Source organism: Gossypium hirsutum, chromosome D10, assembly GCF_007990345.1.
Source record: "Gossypium hirsutum isolate 1008001.06 chromosome D10, Gossypium_hirsutum_v2.1, whole genome shotgun sequence".
Lineage (NCBI taxonomy): Eukaryota > Viridiplantae > Streptophyta > Magnoliopsida > Malvales > Malvaceae > Gossypium > Gossypium hirsutum.
The window spans coordinates 46,398,194-46,410,314 of record NC_053446.1 but is presented as its reverse complement, the minus strand read 5'-3'; the positions used below and the strand labels follow the sequence as shown (position 1 = coordinate 46,410,314).

The following is a 12,121-nucleotide window of genomic DNA, read 5'->3' as shown; positions in this document are numbered from 1 at the left end:
AGGCTAATTTGTTGGACACTTTTACTCCAATAATTTGACCTTGAGATCCAAGACAGAAAAGGTGTTGAAAATCAAGTAGCTGATCATCTGTCGAGGTTGGAGTAAGATAAGGTAACCCAGTCGGGTGTGCCTATCAACAAAAATTTCCCAGATGAGCACTTATTTGAGGTAAGTCGAATTCATGAAATACCATTGTTTGCTGATTTTGTCAATTGTCTTGCATGTGGAATAATTCCTCGATAAATAACATACTAACAAAGGAAAAAATTCCTTCATGATAGTCGGTATTATTTTTGGGAGGATCCATTTTTGTTTAAATAGTGTGCAGATAATATAATCCGAAAGTGTGTGGTTGAAATTGAGATTGCTGAAATCTTATATCATTGCCATTCATCTCTAAGTGGGGGACACTTTGGTTGTTCACGTACCGCAACAAAGATTTTACAAGCAGGTTTCTTTTGGCCTACACTATTTAAAGATGCTTATGCTTATGTGAAGAACTGTGATAAATGCCAAAGGACTGGAAATATATCAAGGAGGAATGGGATGCCATTGACAAACATTTTAGAGATTGAGTTGTTCGACGTATGGGGCATTGACTTTTTAGGCCTATTTCCTTCTTCATATGGGAACAAATACATCTTAGTTGCTGTGGATTATGCATCCAAGTGGGTTGAAGCTGAAGCATACCCTACAAATGATGTTAAGGTAGTCATGCGATTCCTACATAAGCATGTGTTTACACGATTTAGGACACCAAGAGCTATTATTAGTGATGAAGGTTCTCACTTTGTGAACAAATAGCCGAAGTAGTTGCTTGATAAATATGATGTGAAGCAAAAGATTGCTACTGCCTATCACCCCCAGTCTAATGGGCAAGTTGAAAGAGTGAACCGTAAAATCAAAGGTATCCTTGAAAAGGTTGTACGCCCTAACAGAAAAGATTGGTCTCGAAGGCTCGATGATGCATTATGGGCCTATCGAACAGTATTCAAGACTCCTTTAGGAATGACTCCTTATCGGTTAATCTTTGGAAAGGCATGTCATTTGCCATTAGAATTGGAGAATAAAGCTCATTGGACTTTGAAGCAGTTAAATTTTGATCTTAAGCAAGCTGATGAGAGAAGGATGTTACAACTCGATGAGTTGGAAGAGCTGAGGTTGTTTTCCTATGAGAATCCCAAAATGTGTAAAGAAAGATCAAAGAGATGGCATGATAGTCATATACAACCTCACGAGTTTAAAGAAGGTCAGAAAGTGTTGTTGTTTAATTCAAGGCTGAAGTTATTTCCTGGGAAGCTGAAATCCCGATGGAAAGGACCTTATACTATCCATCGAGTTTATCCTTATGGAGCTATTGAATTGTACGACAATTACGAAGGTATGTTTAAAGTTAATGGTCAACGTCTCAAACACTACTAGGATGGTAAAGTTGAGCGAGTTGAATCCTAGTTCAAATTAACAGACCCTTGATTTTTCTTAAACTCGTCTTGTAAATAAATAATTAATTAGAATTTATTTTTCTTAATTAAGTACATTTAATTAATTCTGTCTAAGGAGATTGGAACTTAAGCGGGACCACTGTGACCCCTCCAATCTTTCATGGGAATTAATTTAATGTAATTTGTTAAGAAGAAATTTTCTAATTAAGTTTTAAAATGTTCTTTTTTCTATAGTTTAATTTATGTTGTTTAAATTTTATTGTTAATAAAGGGGGTCAAGTTTGGCCCAAGTACTAATCAGTTTTCTTTTAAGATACAGTCTAAGTTTGAAGCCCAAGTTAACGAAAAGGAGGGAAAATTTTAACACTTACCATTACACCCATTACTTACCACCCAAGTAACTTTAATGTAGCTAAATTTTTGCTACATGTTACCCTAAATTTTTCCTATATAAACCCCTCTTTATTCTACTAATTTTCATATCCCTCAAAGCAATTTGCTTCCACTCTAAAATCCCTAAATCTCTTCTTTGTGCCGTCAACCTCCAATCCCGAAAGAAATTTCTAGCCCTTTTCTTTTCTTTGGCCGAAAATACCTAGTGCCGTCGTAAGAGAATTATCGAAGCAGTCGTTATCGTTGCCGCACACCACCATTGCTGCCGCACGTTGTTGCCGCTGCCACAACTCTTTTGCTATCACAAGTTTGCTGAAGCAAGTTCTACTTTCTTTTGTCGATTTCTCTTTTGCTTCTGCAAGCAAAAACTTTGCCAAATTTTTGGGAAAATACCATGTCTCGGAAAAGAACTAGATCGTCAAAAACTACTTCTGAAAACCCGATTTTGATCGATGAAGAAGTGAAAGAGCGATTTGATTCAATTTTCAAGCATCAATCTATGATGTTGAAAAAAGGTTTTAACCTGAAGAGCAATGACGTGATGATTGTCCCTGTGCCGATTAGAAAGATAATCAATGTTCTCAAGTGGAAACAATTCTGTGATGCTCGTTCACTTCCCGATGATGAACTAGTTCAGGAATTCTATGCTAGTTTGACTACACAAGATGTTACTGAATTCATTGTTCGAAAGAAAAAGGTACCTCTTACTTCTAAGTCCATCAATGATTTGTTTAATTTACCTAATGTTGAGGAAGATGAGTACTACCCAATGATAAACAATATCAATTGGGATTTTCTTCAACAAGTACTTAATGTTGTGACAAATCTGGGATCCCAATGGATTATAAGAAAGCATGGGAGCCATTCTTGTCGAAGAGAATATTTTGTTTGCTTGCTACAGTTTTATGCCTATCTCACATAGTTCCACCATCTCGATGGAACAAATGCTCTTATTATATGCAATTTTGACATAGAAGTCCATTAATGTTGGGAAAATTATCCTCAAGGAATTCATGATTGTGCTAAAGAGAAGGCAGGAAGTGCTTATTTCCCATCATTAATCACTTCACTTTGCTTAAGAGCCCGTGTTAAAACACAAGCAAATCTGAAGGGGCAGTATGTACAAAGGTGCATCACAAGTCATGATCTTGAAAGGTTAGTAGAGAAAGTGCATGAGCTAAACCAAGGCGAGCAAAAGGAGCCAACTGAGCCAGAAACCGAAGAGTCAATGAAATTGAAACTAAAGCTGATTCAGTTACAAACACTGAAGAAGGAGAATCTAATAAGGAACCAAATAGTCCTCAACCAGCTGAAGGAGCTAAAAACTCTAAACCAAGGGTTGAGCTAGAAAAAGGACCAGTCAAGCTAAGTGTTGAACCAGAATTTACAACTCCAATACTGACTCCTGAAAGTACTTCGAAGAAATTGGAGTTGTCAATTTTGATGGATATCTGCAAGTTCATGCAAAATCAACAGCAAGCTTACTAGAAATATGCAAAAATTAAGGATGATTCAATTCGAAATACTTTTAAGAATATCTCTAACACTTTTATTCCTGAGTTCCTAGATGCTATCTTTGAAACATAGATGGAAGATACTGACAATGCAAGCGGAGATGGAGCTAAAGAAGAGAAGGGGATTGAGTCAGAAAAATAAAAGGGGGGATTCTTTTGCCTTGTTATTGATTTAATTATTTGTAGGTCTTTTGGAATTTATTTCTTTAGTAATTAGGATTTAGTTTTTGCAAAATAAAACATAGCAAGCATGAATAAACACTTCCTTATAAAAAAATAAGACTAAGTGATGTGGTATTGGGAATGAACATGTCTAGGATTGGTTTATTAAGAAAGACTTGGTATTTAAGCAGTTTTAGTGACTCACCTCTCTTTCTTTACAACCCTACCTGGTGTTCAGTTTTCATTCATTACTTTGCTCTTGCAATGAGGACATTGCTTCTTTTTAAGAGGGTAAGGCAAATAAATTGCTCAAATTTTAAAAATTTTTAAGTATGTTTCAATCATTTCTTTCATAAGTATGTTTTAATAAATGAATGGTTAGAGAAATTCTTTTTAATAAGATAGCTTGTATGCAAGCATGAATGGTGATTTTATCTGGGTGATTATATGTTATCATGAAAAATGGAATGTTTTTATGATCTTAGTCTTAGGTAATGTTTGCCATGAAAACTTAGTTTCTCTTAAGAATAGACATGCATGAAGGTTTATATCTTTAGAATTAACTTAGAAACTTTCTTGAGGCGAAATCCTAGGGGACATAAAATCTAAAATGATATAGGCACCATTTTTTTTTGGATCGTTTGAGCCTTTTCAAGCCCACCTTATGATATTAGACCCTTGAAACTACAATTTTTAGCTTTAAGGCCTGTTTTTGAAATGAACCTACATTATAAGCCAGTTACCATCTTTTTAAATTATCTTAATTTTGTACACCTATCTTAACTTAAGTGTCTTAGGAATCAACATTTGAGGAAATTTTCATAAAGATGTATGTGCTTATGCTTAAAAAAATCTCAAAGATAAAGAAAGAGCAAAGAAAAGTTTGCCTAATCTCCAAAAAGGAAAAATGTATGAGCTTGAGTTCAAAATAAGTTTTGGGGTGTTCCAAAGGTTCACTTGAAGAAAAAGGTTGAATTTCGAGAAATCCAGGACAAGTTAAAGGTTAAGATTTTTGAAACTAAAATATCTCATCTCTTAGAATCTTTACCTTTGACCTAGCCCTATTACAACCTTATAAAAGACGTACTGATTTGATGATTATGTCACCTACATTACTGGAGGGGAAGTATTAAGTTCAATATATGAAGATCATAAATAAGCCTTATGATTGTTTGCTTGATTGATGAGAAATTGTGTTGAATGAAGAATATTATCTATGGCTGTGACATACATGCAAACTATGATTCATGTTAGCATATCTTGAAACTTAGAATAAAATTTTCAAAACGTTTGTATATGAGTTACTTGTTAATAAAGAAGATCTATGAGCATGAATTTGTTGATGCATGATTATGAGACGAAGATTAATGCTACTTACACTCTTAGCAAAATTTGCCTTAGCAAGACCTTGTGTTGTGCATGAACATTACTCGGGATGAGCAATGATTTAAGTTTGGGGGTGTGTAAACGGAAAAGTATATAGGATTTTTCCAATATAATTCATCACATTTTTACTTAAAATTGTTGTTAAAACCAAGTAATTGTTTAATAAATTAATGAAATATGTGAAAATATGAAATTAGGACATAAAAATTATTAAAATGTGATTTTATGTTTTATTATATAGTTTTTATGCATAAAATGACTTATTTTATATTAATTTAAGCATATTATATTTTTAAGCTATGAAATGGGCAATGCATGATAGAATTAAATAATAAAATATAATGTTATATTTTAATAATTCATTTTAAATATTTCATTAATAAAATTGGGTTTAATTAAATAATTAAATTGATTAATTAAAGTGGTTAAATTAATTCATTTGGTCTTCCAAACTATCTGTTATTTTTGACAAGTCTGAGAGTTTTCTTCTAATTGCAAAACCGCCCAAAGTGGGGACCAAGCCAACCCAATTTTCAGCTGCACATGGTTGATTATAAACCAATTTTTGGTTTAATTGCATAAGGCCCTTGAAGAGTTAAAGAAATTAGAGATTTTCCTGAAGATTTGCTGAAGACCGAGTCTTAGTCCTGAGTTGTTGTGGCATTCAAATTGACCAAAAATTAAGGAAAAATCAGTCACATTTCCTCAATTCATGGCCGACCACTCTTGGAGGAGGTTTCAAAGGATGGACACTCCTATTTTTAGCAAACTAGCTCCCTTACATCACCTATAAATAAGAGCTCATTTCTCACTTTTTCAATCATCCCTCATCCCTCATCCCTTATCATTCTCTCCTCTCTCAACACTCTTAGCTTTCTTTTCCCCCTCACGCCTAGCATCATCCTTGCATAAGGATTTTAGCAAATTAGCCTCTTAAAGAGCCCTTGGTCGGCCACCTTGGAGAGCCATCAGCATAGGAGCAAAGCAAAGGAACGAAGGAGCTTCATCAATCAGAGTTTTGGGTGACAGCCACTCTGAATTGGGTTTAATCTTTCTTTTCTTTTATTTAATACACAGATGTTTGCTATGTGTTCTTTGTTCTTGTTTACAACAATGATAGCTTAATTTTATTTAAGCTAGGATGATTATTTTAATTAAATAACATTTATTTGATTCATGCTTATAATGTTTGTGCCTCAGTCAATCATGTTTTCAATTAAAATCAAGTCTATATTTCGTTCATACGTGATTGAAATGCACCTGAATTAGCTGAGCGATCCTAACCAGACGACGGCTAATGGACACATAATTGAAATGTGCATGCTCAATTTAGATCCTAACCCGATTAAATTGTAGGTTGCATAACAACCCTAACCAGGCTCTGTTATATGCATAGTTTTTAGATTTCTGTGATTAAATTGTTTCAAACCTAACACGTCCCTGTTACCTCAGACGAATGCTAAGAAACCCTTCGTAAATAAGGATCAGTAAAATGCAGGTTTACTAAGGAAAGGATTCCGAAAGGACCTAATTTGGTTTCCAAACTCATGAAAGATCGAGTTGCCATGGAATGTTTTTTCGAATATTATTAAGCATGATGATTATAAATTAAGTTTAATTAAAGTAATTGTCCTAGTTTATTTATGTTATAATTGCTGCAAATTGTGTTAAATTCTACTAAAATCTATTCCATTCATATAGTCTGCATATTAGGATAATTTACATTAGGGATCATTGCATCTAGTTTATACTACTTCTCAACTATATTTTTATTTTTCAAATTGTTAATATAATTTTACAAATTAAGTGACTTAGCACAAATACAATCCCTGTGGAGACGATAACTCGATACTTACTTATTACTTGATAACGACTGTGTACACTTGCACAAACTTGAGCGTTACAACGGGCCAAGCCCAAAACAAAGAAAACAAAACAGAAAAACCCAGTTTGAACAACTCCCAACCAAAAAAGGAAAGGCATTCCAAACCCTAGAAGGAGTTGTCAACAAAACAAGCTATGGCCCTTAGCAACCAAAGCCATGTAAAATGGAGCCAAGCTCGCCAAATAGCTAGAGTAGAGAACAAGAGGTGACCAACGTCAACAATAGCTAATCACGGACAACCCCCATGACGCCTAGATCGACAGATCCCCCGAAAACCAATCGAAACAGTGAACCCCATTAGCATCCCCTTGCCAAAGACCCATCTAAAGAACAAGATATGTACAAACCACCTTAGTCGTCATTCTCGTTCAAATCGATATCCCGTCGATCCCATTCCACTACGAGAGAAGCAAAACTAGGGACGACACCGCTCAAAAAAGAAGAACCACTAGCCTCGTCGTAGCCAGCAAATGAGCTATAGTATTACCCTCGCGAGGAATATGAGCAATCGCGAGGAATATGAGCAAACAAACGACATGAGAACATGCCAAAGCCTCCGTAGCAAAAGCCATTCCACCGCCGATACATTGTGTAGAGGAGAGCAGGCCTTGCGAATAACACTAAGTGAATCCCCTTCAAAAGTCACCTTATGCAGGCTGAGATCAGCAGCTAAGCGAACGACATAAGAACATGCCAAAGCCTCCATAGCAAAAGCCATAGGAACATGCGCGGTAAGCACTAAATGGACTCCCTCATAGTATCGTGGAAATATTTGTATTAAGAGTTGAATTGCATTTTTCATCTTTTACTCAAAACATAAGTAAATTAACCATTATACATTAAATTAAAGAACAAATTGATCCATTTGTGTCACTGCCTGATTAATTTGTTCTTTGATCAAACATATATTAATTAAGTAAAATATAATCTAACTCCTATCACAAGAGCTTTAATGATACTTTTATCAAGAGATTGAATTTGAGGTTTAATTTATTTTGTAATTGAAAGATGGAAGAAATGGGGTATATGTTTGATGGGAAGCAAATCTGTTGTCATCATATAGAATGTAGAACTCTCTTAAGAGTATTTGATATTCAGACACTCCAATTTTTTTTCAAACCATGATTTTCCAATACCTCTTATGGTCAAAGTTCAAAAAGAGTTCCTTTTGTTGAACTTGGATCTCAAACTTCCTCTCCAAAAATTTATCTTCCGAAGTATCCCACGCTTCCTTTCGGTAATTTTGCATTCTAAAAAGCAACCAAATCCAACTATTTTAAATTTTTTTTAAAAAAAGTATAAGTACGGTGTGGTGTATTGTTTTTTTTTTTTACTACAAACAGTTTTAAAAAATTATCATATACCTTTTTTAAAAATAGTGTACCATATATTTTTACGCGGAACAAATACTCACCCTTCACTACATAGCCATTTTTATTCTTCATCTGTAAATAATTTGATTCTATTTTTTAATAATTGAGGGTAAGGATGGAGTTGCTAGTAATTCAACCTAAGCTCTCGTGTCACGACATAAATGTTTTTGTCATTAAATTGAGAGGATGTTGACTAATTTGATTCTACTTTATAGTTATTTGAATATGTATCTGTATTTATCAATTTTTTATATAACTTTTATAATTTTAAAATTATAAGACTAATAAGAAACTTTTAATATGTTTACACCAAATTTTTATAATTTTAAAATTAGAAACTTTTTAATGCTTTAATAAAAAATTTTAATTCTAAATTTTTAACAATTAATTTATAATTTTTTAAAAATTTAAGAGAGCTTAGATTTTTTTTTTAATTTGCTAGCCAGGCAACTAGATTCGAAATTTTTAATTTACTTCAATCAAAGAATAGATCAAATTACATAAATATATAAAAATTGAAGACTAAATTTAAATATACAAATATATTTTAACAGTAGTTTATAAACATTGTGATACTTTTACCATATTTATAAACGTAAAATCCTTTCTTTAAAAAATTCAAATCCTAATATCTTTTAAAAAAGGCAAATAAATAATCTAATGTATATCATCCTTGCTTAAAATTGGAAAGAGTTGGAACTATTTGGTACAAAGTAAAATCGAATACCAAATCATACAACATGCATTTTTTCCCTAGCCACTGCATGGGAAAAAAATGTGAAAGGAAAAACTATATCATTTCAGAATCCTTGAGGAACTGTTATTAATACAAACTCTTTACTAAGCTACGCTAATGCATAAGGGCAACGGCGGCCTCCTGAATGAAAGGCTGCGTGACATGCACGAATTGTTCGGCTTCCCGCTCCACCTCTTCCCAACACCGACGAGCTCCTTTTCCCTCATTCATCTTCTTCACGAATGCAACAAACCGTCTCCAATTGTCCGGATGAAAGAGCGATGGGTTCATCCTCAAGTACGTAAATGCACACATCTCTCTATCAACTGCTGAGCCATCGACATTCAACGATGAAGCTCGTAAGATCTGCTCGTGGGCGTATTCATCATAACGGGGAAGTGCATTCTCCCCGGCAAGTGGAACTTGTGCTGCTCCTGTTGCTAAAGCAACTTGCTTCACTAGCTTCTCAGGTGCACACAAGGCATTTTGGGGCTGCTCATGATCCCGCATCTCTATGCAAGTGAAGTTGAAAACGGCACCATGACGTGCTAGCATTTGAGCGATCGGGAGGTAACCATCTCGGTACCTTGTGTTATAGTACCCAGCTGTGAGTTCAGGAGCATGGGATCGGGTTCCATAATGCCAGTGGATTCCCGCAACTTTCACAGAGATCTTCACACCTGCACCGTCAAAAATCGATGTTGCGGACGATAGAATTCTCTCCCCGTGTTCTAACAGCATCTGAGAGTACCAGGTAAGGAAGAATTCACCATATGGCGTATTCCAGCCACCACCTTCTTTCTTGAAAAAAGGCGTATCTTCTGGCCAATTGTTGTAGTGACCAGCATCAGTTGGGCCAGTGCTACCCCATTCTGGCTTACCCGCCGATTCAGCCGCTGCTTTTAGGCTGCTAAGCATATACTGCATCAAATAACATCCATATTATTAACACCAAAACAGAACCTAGTCTGAAATAGAAACAAGAGAGAGCAGTGTAATGTCAGGGTACCTTATCATAACATTGGAAGGCTCCAATTCCAGGGAACTTCCATGTCCCATTCGCCTCCGGGTACGAAGGGTACCGAAGCTCACCTGCCGGACCCATTCCGACTTGGATTTCCTGTAGTGAAAAACAATGGTAATTCCTTAGCAGTTGAATTCTTCCAAGAGGATGAGACAACATGGGATCAACAATTACTAGTAAATTAGAAGAATTACCACAATGGTATCACCAAGGAGGTGTTGAAATTGTCCCTAAAGGCACGCATGAAATCAGCATAACACTGAACAGGCGTACGGCCTTTCAAGACAGGAAGGTTATCGCAACCAAGTGAAAGGTATTCGTAGTTCTTCTTCCCCATTGATCAGTGTATGCGAGGTCTGGGTCCTTCTCGATCTCCTCTGTAACCATTTGGGCAAAGGAATACTGTACAAAACAACCATATTTTTCTTAAAAGAGTAGCTCCATAACATCAAATCAATACATCCCAATATTTGATTCAATAAAAATTTAGATAAAAATACAGGATTTGGACCACCGTATGGGGGCCTATGAAAATTTCCATACAAACCCATATTCCCTGCCTGGAGAGATGGAGAGAAATGAAAGCTACACCGTACCTCCGTGAAAATGGGTCCTTATCCTTCGTAAAAAAAAATTGTTTGATTCATGAACTTCTAAAATAGGTTCTGAAAATTATTTCCATATCTATTTCAAATTTAATTTCTTTCGTCCCTTTTACCCAACTTTGTAAAAGATCATGAAAGCTTACGTTATCCTTCATCTAATTTTTTTTTAAAAACGTTGGTTCATCTGATCTCTTTCAATTCAAAATAAGCAAATGATGACTGAATCAATAATTAATCAAACGTGTAACTTCTTTTCTGATTTCAAAAGTGATCCATCCCACAAAATAATTTAAAATTACTATTTTTTTAAATAAAATTTACATAAGCTGAGTAAGGGATCTGAAGAAAAAAAGGGTTTAACTTTAAAGTTAAACAGTAAAGAGAGGTAAGGAGGAATACGAACATGCAAGAGTCACCGACGTTCCCCCACACTGATGGAATGACATGACAGCCGGACTTAAGGCCATGCTCTTAGCCATCTCGAGAAGCTCGCGTAGCCACCCCAATGTAAGCACCCGTCGCTTCCCTCTCCACCAACCCCACCAAACGTCAATCATATCCCCCACTCCCCGCTTTCAGCGCGTGGAGACTCGCATTCATCGCCTTCTTTCTATTCACCGATTCCCGTCGTCACGCTATCCACGCATCATCACGTAAACCGGAACCCCTTCTCTCCTCTTCCCTCCCTCCTTCCACGCCACCGACGCCGATGACTCCTCAGCCGCTCCAGCGGTGTAACGTCCGAAAGCCTGGAAAGCGGCGGACAGATCCGGACGCAGCGAAGCTCATCTAGCCGACCTGTTTGCCGCGCTTCGCGGCGTCAACGGTGGAGTTAACATTGGAGGGGACAGAGCTTCTCCTGGGGCGTGCATCGGAGATTCGCCAATGGAACTTTCCGAAATCCCGACACATCAGCCGTCGCTGAGGATGATTGTTCTCGGTGGTGACTTCAGCTGAATTTGTGTCCCGGCTAGAGAACCAATCTGTGGCCAAATTCAACGCCATTTTCTATTATTCGAACTGTTGTCTTTCCGATTACCTGTCAGAGATGAAAAAAAAAGGAAATGAATTAAATCCGACCTATTCTGTTGCTTGTTGTTGCTTTGACCGTAGAATGTTATTCGCTATGTGGCAAGATAAGTGGACATCCATGACTTAAAAAGGTGGGCATTAAAAAGTGAATTATCAAGTCTCTATTTTAGCAAACAGACTCGTAAATAATTATTTAAAAATTTTATACAGTTAGTTACATGATCAATCGAATTTTAGTTAAGTGAATTTAGTTGAATAAAGTTAATTGAGTATTAGGATTAAATTGAATTAAGTGTGAAAGTTAATTATAGAATAGAAAAAAGATGAAAGGACTAAACCAATAATTAAACCATAAAAAGTGACAAGTGTATGATAATTATAAAATAATGTGTAATAAATTATATGTATACATTTGTAATTAATATATATACATACTTATTAATTAAGTAAAAGATATTTATATATTATATTATATTTTTTAAATAAAGAAAAAAATTGAAAATGTATGATACATATGAATGTGGAAAAATGAAATACTTTATTGTAATTATTAAAATTTACTTATTATT

At 35.5% G+C, this 12,121-nt stretch overlaps 1 pseudogene; it reads right to left on the bottom strand.

Moving 5' to 3' along the window:
* Positions 1-8,808: 8,808 nt before the first annotated feature.
* LOC121222233 (beta-amylase 1, chloroplastic-like) lies at positions 8,809-10,287 on the bottom strand (annotated as a pseudogene).
* Between the last annotated feature and the right edge of the window lie 1,834 nt (positions 10,288-12,121).